This window comes from Melanerpes formicivorus, unplaced genomic scaffold, assembly GCF_026170545.1.
Source record: "Melanerpes formicivorus ecotype bairdi unplaced genomic scaffold, bMelFor1.0.p_v2 SCAF_41, whole genome shotgun sequence".
Taxonomy (NCBI): Eukaryota; Metazoa; Chordata; class Aves; order Piciformes; family Picidae; genus Melanerpes; species Melanerpes formicivorus.
Genome location: NW_027142393.1, coordinates 3,826,195 through 3,842,032, shown reverse-complemented (window position 1 = coordinate 3,842,032; position 15,838 = coordinate 3,826,195).

The following is a 15,838-nucleotide window of genomic DNA, read 5'->3' as shown; positions in this document are numbered from 1 at the left end:
AGCAGCAGCAAATATCTCAATGTTAACTTACGGTCTGGCCCAAATTTGCAGAGAGGTTTGGCCCAGGCATCTAAAGAGAAATGAAGGGAAATTGTTTGCATTTGAGCAGCGCTTTACCCGGAGTTGTTTTAAGGCATCAATAACACTTTGGCATGAATGGCAACTGAGCTCCTAAGCCTGGAGCTATTCAGCACATACCCTTTGTAAGAATCAGCTGAAACTTTCCTTCTGGTGATACTCAATGTGTCTAATATTTTATGTGAAACACTAAGGAAATGACTTCTGGTAGTACTTCTTTTTATGCCACTTCAGAGTTGAGAAAGGGTTTGGGGATAGAAGTGAAGACTGCTCCCAATCATTTTGGCTCACCACCATCTTTGCTGGTTGAAATTTTCACACTCTGAGTATTTCTTGTTGCACAGGGAAACTTGGGGGCCTTCAGGGTGTCTGCCTGTGCTTGAAAATGCCCTAAAAATTGGTAGTTTTAAAATGCCTGCTGTGATAACCTGGAATATTGTGTCCAGTTCTGGGCCACTCAGGTGAAGGACCTGAGGGAACTGCTTGAAAGAATACAGGGCAGAGCTACAGAGATGCTGGAGTGGAACATCTCCCTGTGAGCACAGCCTGAGGGATCTGAGGCTTGGAGCTTGGAGCAGAGGAGCCTGAGGTGTGCCCTCATTGCTGGTGATAAAGATGTGCAGGGCAGTGGTGGGAGGATGGAGCCAGGCTCTGCTCAGGGATGTCCAATGACAGGACAAGGGGCAGTGGGGCAGAGGAAGTGCCACAAGATCAGAAGGGAATTTTTTTTCCCTTTGAGAGTGTCAGAGAGCTGGAGCAGGCTGCCCAGAGAGGGTATGGATTCTTCTTCTCTGGAGAGTGACCTGCCCTAGGTGATGCTGCTCTGGCAGGGGAGTTGGACTGGATGATCTCTGGAGGTCCCTTCCAACTCCTACCATTTTGTTCCTTTGGTTTTGAAGCGTAGAGAAAAGCTGGGGGAAAAAAAAACCAACTACAAGTGAAGTGTTCATTGGCATTTTTGGCACCTGTGAAGGGTAAGAACAGCTGCTTAAACTGGAACATTGTTATCAAGAATAGCACAGGAGTCTTAATCAGTGGAAAGCTCTGGCTCACTCAAGAGGTTTTGATTACACTGGCATCATGGCACGTGGAGCCAGCTGAGGCTGTCTCACTGTGATGCAGCCCAGGTATCTGTATGCCAGTGGCTGGGGTTTTATTTTCACACCTGCACCTGCAGCAGAGCTGCTTTCATCTGTCAAGTGCCACAAGCTCAGAAAAGCACCATTCTCTGTAAAAAGTCACTGTGGCTGAAAAAAACACCCTGTATAAAACTGTGCTGGTCTGCAGTGCTGAGGAGGGGCACACACACATGTGGGGGTTCCAATCAACAAGCAACTGGATATCAGCCAGCAGTGTGCCCAGGTGGCCAAGAAAGCCAATGACATCCTGGCTTGTATCAGCAATGCTGTGTCCAGCTGGAGCAGGGAGGGAATCTTGTCCACTTGTACTCAGCTCTGGTGAGGCCACACCTCGAGTGCTGTGTCCAGTTTTGGGCACCTCCATACAAGAGAGATGTGGAGGTGCTGGAGCCAGCGATGAGGAGGGCAAGCAAGCTGCGAAGGGCCTGGAGAAGAAATCTTCTGAAGAGCAACTGAGGGAGCTCAGGATGGTTACTTTGGAAAAGAGGAGGCTGAGGGGGGACCTCATTGCTGTCTACAAGTACCTGAAAGGACCTTGTGGAGAGGTGGGTGCTGGTCTCTTCTCACAGGTAATTAGTGACAGAACAAGAGGGAATGGCCTCAAGCTGCCACTGGGTAGCTTTAGACAGGACAATAGGAAACATTTCTTTCCCAGCAAGAGTGGTCAGGGATTGGAATGTGCTGCCCAGGGCGGTGGTGGAGTCACCAAGCTTGAATGTGTTTAAAGGTTGTTTGGCTGTGGGCTATGGTTTAGGGGTGAGCCTTGTAGAGTAGGGTTCTGGGTTGAACTTGGTGATCCTGAGGCTCTTTTCCAACCTGAATGTTTCTGTGATTCACTGCCAGTGCCTTTGGAGCACCTGTGCTGCTGTGCAGCTCTGGCTAAGTCACTTACACAGTTAGGCAAGCTTAATATAAATCCACACGTGATGCTAGGTCATGGTATAATTACTTTATTCACCTTATTCACTTTCTTTTGATATCAGCTGGACCTTGCTTATGCAACAAACCCTGGAGGAACCTCAGAATCTGTTTCTAAATAGCACTGAGACAATAGGTTTGGATTTACTCTCTTGGAGGCTACCAGGAGAGGAATGGTGAATTTCGATGTCCCACTTTGGCATCTGCAATAGATTCATGAGCTGTGAAAACGATTGCTTTTGTCTCTCCAGTTAGGGGAGGTAAACTATTTGCTGAAGCTCTACAGTCCAGGCTTTGAAAGGTAACAGATTATTCATAAATGTTCACCAGCATTTTGTCTTTTAGCAACATTTCAGGCTAAAGGTACAAAAATTGGCTTTCTAAATAAACATTTGTGTTCCATTTGATGGATTTGATTAAATCCAGTCCTTAAAACCTCACTATTTCCCCCCCAGTTTTCCTTAATTGCTCTCTCTTTTATTTCATCTACCTATGAGCCCTGAAGATAAACATAAAAGCTCCTTGCTTTTAGAGGCATGTACATAAATACAGAACATTATTTCCAGCGAGGGAGGTGAGGCTCTATTGCATTTTACTGACATAAAGTGACAGTATAAGCTCCATTTTCACCTGGTCTTTCCCTACTTAGAGTAATCCAAGCTTTGCAGACTGAATAATACTGGAAGTTAACATTAGGTGTCAGTATTTTACATATTATTTAGTGAGGGAATATCAAGTGAAAGAGCTTCTGTGCCACAACAACAACAACAATAAAAAGGAGAATATTGCAGTTTGCTTTTTCAGATGCTCCAAGTTATCACAGTTAGAGCAATATCAGGAATAATTATGTGGGAAATAATTAATTGTATATACCCTCAATGCTTCTTGCTGGTTGCAGCTCTGATTTAAAATTCAGTATTAAGTAGTGGTGCTTTCTAATTGTGATAGCATTTAGTGCTTGGATTGGCTGCAGAAATTACATTATGGGTTTTGTTCAAATTAAACTGCATGAAATCAGGGTCTGTAGGTGACAGAAAATGGGTGCCCAGGCAGAATGATAAAATGCCTGCAAAATGAAGGAAGATAAATCTGGTCTACTGGAAGGTGTCCCTGCCCATGGCAGGGGTGGGGGTTGGAACTAGATGATCTTTAAAGTCTCTCCCAACCCAAACCATTCTACAGATCTCTGATATATGAGTATGTAGATCCCTGGCTGGCTGTGACCTTTCTCAGCACAACACAATTTGATGCTGTATGGATCTCTTCAATTTGCTGCAGCTGCTGAAAGTGTGAAAGGAAGAATACAACAGGATCTACTTGTGCTTCTTTTACCCCATTTTGCCCTGGGAGCACTAAAGAGAAGACAAAGGCTTTCTTGTTTTCCCCATAAACAGCAAAGTCTGCTTTTGTTTTCCAAGACAGCAGTATAGAATCACTCAGGTTGGAAAAGACCCTTGAGATCATCAGGTCCAACCATTAACCCTGCTCAGCCAAGTTCACCACTAAACCACACTGCTAAGCACCACATCTAAACAGCCTTTAAACACCTCCAGGGGTGGTGACTCCACCACCTCCCTGCTCCAAAGGTTAACCACTATTCAGTGATTTCCCACCCCCCCACACCCCCACCAGTGCTAGCTTAGTAGGAGTGAGGGCATAGGATGACATAGAATATAGTTATTTCCTCATCTGAGCTCTTTGCATGGTTGAGAATGGGAAGGATGTGGCCCACTTGAAGAGTTTAAGATACAAAACACTGGGAACCTTTGCTCTGACTACTGCAGACTTCACCTTACCTTTGTTTTGGCAGCAGATTAAGCAAGAAAGATGAAAGAAGAAAGAAAGGATGGAAAGCAATAGAATCATAGAATCAGAGAATGGCTCAGGTTGGAAAAAAACTCAGAGATCATCTACTCTGACCTTGAACACCCCCAGGCAGGAGGCAGCCACAGCCTCCTTGGGCAGCTGGTGCTGGAGTCTCAGCAGCCTCCTACTGAAGAACTTCTTCCTCAGCTCCACTCTAACCCTGCTCTGCCTCAGCTTCAAACCATTCCCCCTTGTCCTGTCTTTAGACACCCTCAGCAAAAGTCCCACTGCAGCCTTCCTGCAGGATCCCTTCAGGTACTGGGATAATTCTTTTTAGCTTCAAATATGTTGTGGTCATGTTCCCAAGTACAACTGGGTACAGCTGGGAGCTCCCTGTGACATTCTAGCCCCAGGGGTAAGGAAGGCCCCTAGCTCTGTTCACAAAGGTGACTATAAGCATCTCGAGGCTATATCTGCAGAGAGGCATTGCAGGATGTGTAAGCATCAAAGCAGTGACAGTGACATCGTGAAGGCAGGGCAGAGGTAAGTGTGCTCTTACTTCATGGACTCCCTTTAAAACCCTCTCCTTGCAGCTGCAATTAACATGTCATGCTCTAACGTATTTCAGAGGGAGCTGACCCGCCCAGAGACCTTGAAAAATCCCAGCAGGATCCCACCTGGACCTCTGGGCACCCAAAGTGATGAAAACACCTTTCTGCAGAGCTAGCCCCTCTCTCTGCCCAGCTGAGAGGCAGTTTTGCATTGTAAGCTCAACCTTTAGTCAATATTTGTGAAATGTGTTTAGGAAGCTTATTCAGAAATGAAGAAGTTATAGATCAGTAATTCATACTTCTTACAGCCCAAGTTTTTATTACCTAAACTTACTCTTCTAAGCATCATTTTATGTTTCTAGTTAAATATAAGTGAGAATTGATTGGGGCATTTCTCAATGGAATTCTATCTTTATTTCATCATAATTGCTTCGTATTTGAGTAATGACAGATGAACTACTTCATTCAATTGCAGTTTTAAGGCTTTGAAGTCACAATAGCTGCACAGGATTTAAATCCTGAAGCCATTATTATGGCAGAGAAGACATCAGGGAAAAGGAAAACTTATGGTCATGTAATTTCCTAGACAGAAAAATCCTTCTGTGGTTGCAATTTCTTTTTCTTTTCTCCTTTCTCTCTTTGCCTTCCCCCCCCCCCCCCTCCTTTTTTTTTTTTCCTCTTCCTGGACATTTTGTTAAGGTTAAAAGGATCCACTAAGCTTCCACAAAATGAAGCACAACAAATGGCTTCCATCTACCCTGGAAGAAGACGCTAGGAAAGCTGAGTGAGAGCCTGTGAAGTAAGTAAACTTCTGTAGTGGTTTTGCTTGGGAGCTGCCACCAGCCACTTAACATTCCAGGCAGCTGCAGTGCTGTATGTCACCAATCAAGGGTTCATTAGATCTTTTTTTTTCCCTCTCTGACATTTACATCTAGTCCTGAGTACATGTTAATACTCCAAGGTATGAATTTCAAAGTTCCCTTTATCTTTGTGTACAGTTTTAAGCAATTAATCAAATGGTTTAAAAAAAGAAGCAGGCTTGAAGAATAAGAAATGAATTGTGAATTCAAAGTATATGTTCAACCAGTTGCTCCCTTAGAATTTGAGGGGGACAGGGCCTCTTAACCAAGATAAATGCAAATATAGATAGATATTCACTTATTATCTGTTAAGTATTTATTTTTATATGTTATATAATCCATAAAGAATCTATTTTTCTATATTATATAAAGAAAATATGTTTATATATTACATACTATATAGAGATAGAAAATATAATATATATATAAAATAAAACCAAGCCCTTCCATTCTATTGAAGGGTTTTGAAGGCACCATCAAATTGTTAAAACATGACCAAGTCCTATATCCAGGATAGTTCTTTCTCCTAGGAGACCACATCAAAGTGGGAGAGACATAGAAAAATCATTATTTAATATGTTCAAAATGACTCCCATGTGAGGCAAGATTTATGCAGGCTTCTGGAATCAGCTCAGGGGGCAAGGGGCACTGGAAAGCCTTCATCTGAAAGAAAAGCCAAATGCAGTCTTATCATCACTGTGCTAGGTAGCAGGATTGAAGATCTATGTGGGAACTTTGCCACTTCTTTCTTCATAACAAAGCACGTTCTGAAGGAAAGAAAGCATCTGAGCATCAGAGATACCACTGCAGCTTGAAAGGAATGGAGCCTTCCGGGATGCCACCCACCCAGTGGAGTGTAGATGGTGTAGATAGCCATGGCTTGGAGCTGAGGCAGAGCAGGGTTAGACTGGAGCTGAGGAAGACGTTCTTTAGTACAAGGCTGGTGAGACTCTGGAACAGGCTGCCCAGGGAGGCTGTGTTGCAGGCCAGGTTGGATGAGGCCTTTAGCAGCTGAATCAATCTGAGAGGTGCCCCTGGGGCATGGTTTGGAAGAGATAATCTCTGAGGTCCTTTCCAACCTGAGCCATTCTAGGATTCTATCTCATGTATACTAGATGATATATAGATATGTACTATACCTGTCTATCTCATCTATACTAGATGATACATAGATATATACTATATCTGTCTATCTCATCTATACTAGATGATACATAGATATATACTATATCTGTCTATCTCATCTATACTAGATGATCCTTGAGGTCCCTTCCAACCCTAACAATTCTATGACTCTATGGTATAGATTTCAGGATCACCTAGTGCAACATAGAGCAAGCTCCTTGCTGCTGGAAAGGCCATCAGTGGGATAGGTGTTGTCGAATGTGGTAGTAGAGTATGAATTGAGCCTCATGGGTCTAGCTCATGGGGGTGTCAGTTGGTGCAAAACTCAATATTAGCCAGAAATGGTCCTTTGCAGCCCAGAAGGCAGACATGTATCAAAAGCAGTGTGACCAGCAGGATGAGGAAGGTGATTCTCCTCCTCTACTTTTCTCTTGTGAGACCCAGCTAGGGCACTGTGTCCAGTTCTGGTGTCCCCAGGATAAGAGGGACATGGAACTGCTGGAGCAGGTCAAGAGGAGGCCACAAAGATGATCAAAGGTCTGGAGCACCTCTGTTGTGGGGACAGGCTAAGAGAGCTGGGGCTGTTCAGCTTGGAGAAGAGAAGGCTCCAGGGAGGGCTTATAGTGGCCTTCCAATATCTGAAGGGGGCTCCAAGAAATCTGGGAAGGGACATTTTACAAGGACTTGTGGTGATAGGATGAGAGGGAATGGATTTGAGCTGGAGGAGAGGGGATTTTGGCTGGAGATTAGGAAGAAATCCTTTACATTGTGGGTGGTAAGAAACTGGAATAGGTTGCCCAGGGAGGCCAAGGATGCCCTCTCCCCAGAGGTGCTCAAAGCCAGGTTGCATGGGACTTTGAGCCACTTAGTTTAGTGGAAGATGTCCTTGCCCATGGCAGGGGGTTTGGAACTGGATGATCTTTAAGGTTGCTTCCAACCTAAACCATTCTGTGAATCTGTGAATCCATGAATCTATGAACCTGCAGCTTTGACACATTGCAAAGTTTCCCAGTGACCTCCATTAACCTTTATCCATTTCCATTTACCATCTAGGAGAGAGCATGATGTGGGGTGGTCATTCCTAGTGTGACTGGGAGCGGATGTCTGCAAAGTTCACACTGATGCCTGAGCCCAAGCACAGGTACTGGGAGCTGTTATGAATCTCGGCAGGAGAGATGTGCAATATATTCTCAGTTTCAGCAGTGAGGTTTCTTTTTAACAAGTGTTTTGAGGTTTCTTTTTAACAAGTGTTTGATTTGAAATTCCACCTGGGAGGTGAAAGGAAATGTTGAGAACTATTCATCCTTCAGCTAAGACATAGAAGCAGCTTTAACATCTTAGCTGGAACTTGATGCGAACTGTGCAGATGCTCTCATGTGTGATATCTAATTTAAACCATTGTGGTCAAGAGAGGCAACAGACTCTGCCAGTTCCTACCTACTTACAACAACACCTTACAACTAGGTAACTTGTGAATGTGTGGATGTTTCTATTTCAAGATGCTCTTACTCTTCCCTGTGCTGCTGCTTCCTACAGAGGAAAATCTGGTGAAGTTCTCCTTGGAGAAACTGTTTGTGAGTGAACCTGAACAGGCTGGAAAGGTGGGCTGAGGAGAATCTCATGAGGTTCAATAAGGCAAAGTGCAAGGTCCTGCACCTAGGTTGGGGCAATCTTGGATATCACTCCAGGCTTGGGGAGGATGAGATTCATCCAGCAGTGAACCTCAGAAACTCGATTTCTATGTTTCACCCTCCTGGTGTGAAAGATTCCAGTTTTGCTGATTAGGAAGTCATGCTCACACTGAGTTTCTAGAAACTAATGGAATCAGAGAATGGCTCAGGTTGGAAGGGACCTCAGAGATCATCTCCTCCAACCTCCCCACCATGCCCAGGGACACCTCTCAACTACACTCAGCTGCTCAAGGCTTCATCCAACCTGGTCTTGAACACGCCCAGGCAGGAGGCAGCCACAGCCTCCCTGGGCAGCCTGGGCCAGAGTCTCAGCACCCTCCTGCTAAACAACTTCTTCCTTAGCTCCACTCTAACCCTGCTCTGCCTTCAGCTTCAAACCATTCCCCCTTGTCCTGTCTCTAGACACCCTCAGCAAAAGTCCCTCTGCAGCCTTCCTGTAGGATCCCTTCAGGTACTGGAAGGCAGCCTGAAGGTTCCCCTAGTGTCTTGCCTTTCCTAGGCTGAACAACCCCAGCTCCCTCAGCTGGTCACCATCCTCTTGATGTTCAGTACACAGTTGTGCAAAAGAAAGGTTTATCAAGTGAATGGCATACATCCTGTATAGAGGCATAGAAAAAAGCACTGGAGGATGACAAGTTGATGTGAAAATCCTCTTTGTTACCATTGTCTATGACTTCTGGTTTGAGGATAGTTCCATGGCAGATTCATTTAATTAATAGAATAGAATAGAATAGACCAGGTTGGAAGAGACCTTCAAGATCATCATATCCAACCCATCAACCAATCCAACCCACCTAATCAACTAAACCATGGCACCAAGCGCCCCAGCAAGTCTCCTCCTGAACACCTCCAGTGATGGTGACTCCACCACCTCCCCAGGCAGCCCATCCCAATGGGCAATCACTCTCTCTGTGTAGAACTTCTTCCTAACATTCAACCTAAACCTCCCCTCGCACAGCCTGAGACTCTGTCCTCTTGTTCTGGTGCTGGCTGCCTGGGAGAAGAAACCATCATCAGCCTGTCTACAACCTCCCTTCAGGTAGTTGTAGAGAGCAATGAGGTCTCCCCTGAGCCTCCTCCTCTCCAGGCTAAGCAGCCCCAGCTCCCTCAGCCTCTCCTCATAGGGCTTGTGCTCCAAACCTCTCAGCAACTTTGTTGCCCTTCTCTGGACTCCTTAATGAATTAAAGCCTCTAGGTTTCATCTGCCATTGAAAGAATTTGAGTCCATGAAGGTAAACTCCTTCTGGACCAAGGCAGGAGTCCACTGAATTGTGGAAAGAAACCTCTCTCAGTTCCTCCAATGTAATAAATCAAAGGCTATAGCTCTCTAACAGATAAAGATGAAGGCTAATGCTGTGGGTCAGCTTTTGGAACATCCCCCACTCTGTGGGCTCACAGCATCTGACCGCTGCGTTTCCATCGGTATTCTTACTTTATTCAAACTTCCTTGCTTGAAGTGGAGATTAAAACTGAAGTGACAAACCCCCAGCCCAAGTATGAATCACCACAATCACATGCTGCAGGCTGTTATCGTGACATTTTTCTGAATGAATATTGAAATGCTTAGCAAAAAAAACCCAAAACAGCTCTTGAAGCTCCTCCATCAGTACCCAGACCCAGACTTGACTTGGGGGAAGGAAAATGAAGTATAATCATCCTTTTAGATTTCATTATTAACCCCCCCCCCCCATGCTCTTAATTATAATGCTGTTCATTAAAACAAATGCCTGGAAAGATTACTGCTGTCAAGTCAAAGGATGGTAAAACACAACAAAATGCCCCAAATATAACCAAAATTAAGAATAATCTGCAATAAATCTATCCTGTAAAAAACAACAACTCTTAGGCAGAGAAGCATAGCAATGAAATGGATATAATATACCTGCAGATCCATATGTGTGTCCTTCTCCAGAGAATCAAGGGGTTTGGCTCTCTCTTCCCATTTTTAGGTGCTTTTTTTGTTGTTGTGGGTTGATTTTTTTTCCCCTTTTCACATTTATGAAAGTGTAAGAAGCAGTTTAATTTGATTAAATCAGACACTGAATGAAAACAAAGACATTAGCTCTGAAAGAAGACATCAGTTTTGCAGGGCTGTAGCTCCTTTGAACTCGGATGACACCGTCTCTAAGGACAAGATGCTTGATGAATTTTAGACTTGAAAGCCTTTAGTAGGGGAAAAAAAAAAGAAAGAATTAGTCCAGAATCTCTTCCTGCAAGATGGGGAGGGGGAAATAACAATTCAGTCTTCAAAAGATCAGGACAGGAAAAGAAAAGATGTCATTTTCTATTTCCCTGAAGTACCTTCCCTTCAGATGCTTATCCTGGAAGAGGCTCAAGAGCCATGAATTTAGGGGCTTGTGATCTGAGCGTTTATGTCCTCTATGAACAGAATATTGAGGAGAAAGGGAAAAAAAAACCCAAAAAACTCTTAGACTGTAAGGATAAAAGGATCTCTGGGTAAGATGGCCTGAAAAAAAAGCCATCCTTGGCTAATTTTAATCTATTAATATGATATAATGAACATAATGACTTGTGTAAAACTGCATTCCCCCTGTTATATGCCAAGTCTGTTAGGAACAGCTGCTTTGCACAGGGTGCATCCTCGTGCCATACTCTGCACAGTTATCATCTCTCTTTTCTCTTTTTTTTTAATTTTCCCCTCTTAAATTCCTCTTTTAGATTTTTCAGCTGGTGCATGGAGGGAGGAGGTCTGCTGCCTCCACCACACTCTCACTGTTAAAGGTTATCGCAAACCCTCTCGGCTCTGCGAAGAAATGAGTAATGAGCGCAAGTCGCTTTTGCTCTTCCCTGTTCCAAGGGAAGAGGAAACCAGGATTAAAAAGTCTCCTGGTGAATATTTTTCCCAACAGGCCTAATGTTCAGTGGTTTATTATTATTTATTTTTCTCAAAAGAACTAGAAAGGTCACCACAGCTCTAATTAACTCAGTCTTTATAAGCACATAGAGGCTGCAGCAAGTTCTGCAGACACTCCTGCCCATGTGCAGGGATTCATGGAATCATAGAATCAACCAGGCTGGAAAAGACCTCAGAGATCATCAAGTCCAACCTGTCACCCGACACTAACTAACTGGGAGTAACTAAATCATGGCTCCAAGTGCCACATCCAAGCATTTTTCAAACACCTGCAGGGATGGTGATTCCACCACCTGCCTGGGCAGCACATTCCAATGGCCAATTACTCTTTCTGGGAAGAACTTTCTTCTCACCTCCAGCCTAAACTTCCCCTGGTGCAGCTAGAGACTGTGTCCTCTTGTTCTGCCACTGCAGAGTGGGGGCTGCTTATTAGAGGACCTAAGATCCTAAGCTCCCTCTCTCCCTCTTGCCTAAATAAGCATACTCCCCCCCCAGCCCCAATTATTCCCAAACCCTAAGTACCATTTGTCTTTTGAGCAGTGTCATGGGTTAAATTCAAATTTGCTGCTGGTGTTCAAAACCATCCTGCTCGTGCCAGCTTCCAAATGGAAGTGCTGGCCTATTGCAGACCTTGTCTGGACTAACAGAAATGATGGACCTGGATCAATGGTTTTGAGAGCTCAGAAGGTAGAAAGTAGCATTGTAGCATTTTTGCTGGAGAGCCTCTCACCCTCATATCATGCAGAAGTGGAGGAGTAAACCATGGCATTAGGCACCTCCTAAAGGTGATTCTACTATCATAACCTATGTGGGCAGCTACAGCATCATGACAGTGCTGTGTGCCTGCTGTTAGAGAGTCTCCTGCTAAGCTTGGCAGATACAGAATAAAAAGAGACTCATAAAAGCAAGGTTACAAATATGAAGCAGGGGAAAGGGGAGGACAGAGTGGTCTTGAGAAACAAGGGAAAAGGAAGTCTATGACTTCAGAGACCACAGGCTACAGAGATCAGAAGGAACTGAAAAACTGGAACAACCTCAAAAGCCATCAAGTGCAGGCCATCAGCCTTCTATTTTTACCTGCTTGAAGCAAGCTGCAACGAAATGTGTTTGTGCAGATGTGTTGGTGTGCTCTGACAGTCAGGACCTCCTTGTTTTCTGTAGGTGGCTGCTGTGAAAAGTCTGCCAAGAAGTGCAGAAAGCCAACACATCTAATACTCAGCCTGCTGACTGCTAGCTGTGCTGGGGAGGCATTTCATGTTTGTCTGTCTGGGCTTTTTTTCTGTGCTTATCCCAAATCTGGATACCCCTGTTCACCAGGAACCAGATCTCCCAGCTCATGTGAGGATGCACAACAGCAATCATCTGTTAAAAGGAGAGAGATGGGGGAAAGGGGCAAAAGACTACAGCCGTGGACAAAAACTAGAAGTACCCTTGCCTTACATGGGTAAATAAAATCAGAGGAGGCAATTGGAACTGGCATATTGAATTATTTGTTTCAACTAACTGCCTCAAGTCTTTGATAAACTGGTTCATTGTTTTGCTTCTCTGTCGCTTTTTTTGCTTCATTGTTTTGCTTCTCTGTCGCTTTTTTGCTTCATTGCTTTGCTTCTCTGTCCATTTCTGGCAGCATGGGCTTTTGTGAAAACTTCTGGATGTGAGAGAGGGCAATCATCTGTCTGCAGAGGAATTTTACTTCCTTCATCTGGCTTTCTCTTGATTTTATTGGCTTCTTTCTTTTGGTACAAGTGCCTGGAAAGTTTGACCTCATTCTGCAATGGCAGTGTGGGAGGGAGGAGAGCGAGAGCAGAGCCTACCACACAGATAAACTCTGTGTTAGGAAGAGACAAGTGATGACTTCAGCAGTTCTGATTTCTACTGGAGTTGATGGGGGTCACATTATGTTTGTGAATGCCTTTATGTTCCTGTGTGCTCACATTTATCTCTTGTGATGTGGAATTTAATGCTGCAGAAACGAGTTACCTCTTCTTCAAAGGCTGAAGCAAAAGAAGAGGATGTCCCAGGAGATCTCAGCTGCCTTCATCCTCAGCATGGGATTTTACAGGGCTTGGTACTTTCCCCACTGTTGTTCACCACATAGCTAAACCTTTTTTTGTCTATTAGAGGCAGAAACCACACTGGCTGCAATATCAATTTTATATCAAGGGCAGCCACTTCGTACTTCCTTGCTGTGCTTTTTGTAACATCTCCAGTCAACAAGCTATTGGGGTGGAAGGTTTGGGGGGTTTTGACACCTGAAGCCAGTGGTAAACTCCAGAGAGAAGAGAAGGGCTTTGCAAAGGCTTTTGCTAGCTCTGCTTTGCAGCTCTGACTCGATAAGGGTGCATTGATGAAGGTGTTGCCACCTAAGTGCATGACTCATTTGTCTCCTGAAGGTCCGCTATGGTGTGATGTAAATCCACCTTTTTTCCAGTTTGGGATTGGAGCACTTTCAGCACTCGAAGGCCTAACACTCCAGAAAATGCATTTACACTGCATTTAAAGCTTGCATGTAACTCAATCCTGTCAAGGAAAGTCTTTACATAATGCATCAACATATGCTGGGGTTTTGTCTCCTTTTTTCTTAGTACACTGGGGCTCTGTTCAGTGGATTGGAGTGGCTAAACATAGCCCTAGGCAAGGCTGGCCTTTAAAATAAGTGCCAAGATCCCTAACACACCTGAGAGAGGGAAAAGGACAAGTTTGGCTTTATGCAGAACTTTCTTGCCTGGTAATATTCATTAACATCAATGTCTTAATATATTTTTTCCTTTCAAACAGTGACAAAAATTACATTTGGTAGGTTTGAAACCCAGGAAGTGTAAAACAAATAAAGACATCTCTTATTTTCATAGCTATGCATATTCTCCCAATCAAACCTCACTACAAGGCAAAAAGATCTCTGCTGGAAAGTAAACCTTCAGAGACCTCTATTCTGAACTTCTCTGCTGCTTTGTGGAGTATTTCTGTTATCAAATCTGCAGCAGCTCAGCTATTAGGGAGATGTTTTAATGCAAGATGATTTGCCTGCTGAAGCTGAGTGGTATGGGTTTCAGACCTCGAGTCACAGCACATATGTTCCTTCCATATAGCCAACATGAAACTGCTGGAGAAGCTCTGAAGATCTGTTTTCTACCACCTGTGACAATTTGGTAAAAATATCTTTTGCACTTTGAAGGCTGTGGTAAGTAGAAGGGATTGTTTGGAGGAAAAAGCAGCCCGGAGTGTAGAGGGGTTTGGAAGATGATCCACCAGAAAGGCTATAATGGATGGAAAGGTTGTATAGATTTAACCAGTACTTGTGTAAATGACTGCCCAACCCTATGCTAGGCTTCAGCAAGACAGGGACCAGCAGGATGAAGGAGGTGATTCACCAACTCTGCTCTTGTAGGGTTGTTCAGCCTGGAGAAGAGAAGACTCTAGGAGGACCTTAGAGCTGCCTGTCAGTACCTGAAGGGATCCTGCAGGAAGGCTGCAGAGAGACTTTCCCTGAGGGTGTCTAGAGACAGGCCAAGGGGGAATGGTTTGAAGCTGAGGCAGAGCAGGGTTAGAGTGGAGCTGAGGAAGAAGTTCTCCAGCAGGAGGGTGCTGAGACTCCAGCACAGGCTGCCCAGGGACACTCTGGCTGCCTCCTTGGGGGCATTCAAGGCCAGGCTGGATGAGACCTTGAACAGCTGAGAGTAGTTGAGAGGTGTCCCTGGGCATGGTGGGGAGGTTGGAGGAGATGAGCTCTGAGCTCCCTTCCAACCTGAGCCATTCTGTGATGATGACAAAGTTGGTAACAGCTGCTGGGCATTCAACATCCTCAGTCAGCAGTGATTTTTAAACCTGCTCTTTTAGCCTTAATGCTCTAAGATGTGGAAATCTGGATGTTCACCAACATGATGACATGTCTCATAAGCACTGACACCATGAGTCACTGAAAAAAGGCCAAGACATCTGCACTTCAGAGCTGATGCTCTATCTTTAACCTGAAGAGCAATCAGACAATGGCCAATGCACAGAGCATCAGCCTGCTCCAGGTAGCGTCTGTGCAGGCTCTGCTTCCTGTTAAGTTCTACTTAGATGAAACGAGCTCTTAGATTCTGCTAAACTGGGGTTCTTTTGCACATCTGAAGTATTTTCAGCCTTCCAGAGCTCACACAGGAAGCTTGTGCTGCATACTTTCAAGCAGTATGCAAAGCTGCCATCCTTTTATAGAATTTTGTCACTGGTGACATACTGTCAAGCGGAATGTGAAGGAAATCAGACGGAGTGTGCAAGTTGACGTGAAATGCTAGGTGTGGTGAAAGACATTTCCATCAGAAATGTCATGTCCCTGGTAACCTAGGCTTGGGACAAGGTAAGACAGGCAGGCAAGGTCTGCTGCATGCAGCTGCCTGCGGGTTTGCTGATGATGTCTTCACATTTCAGTGGGGAACTTCTCTTTGTCCTCCTCATGAGTATTTCACAGGTGTAAAAATGCTCTTGATGCTTTTATTGGAGGAAATTCTTAAGATCTCTGCTGCCACAATGGAGTTTTCCATCAAAATTCAGTCTGTGTGACAAAATGAGTGGAAAGGTGCTGCTTTTAAAAGAGAGATCATTCAGTCAGTGCTGCTGCAGTTAGTTGTTAGCTTACAGCAGATTGCTGAGGGCTTGGCACAGGCTGCCCAGGGAGGTGGTGGAGTCTATCCCTGGAGGTGTTCAAGAAGCTGTAGGTGTGATGCTTCAGGATATGTCTTTGTGGTCATGGAAGTTGGGCTTGATGGAGCAGGATGCCCAGGGGGGTTGTGGTATCTCCCTCTCTGGAGATGTT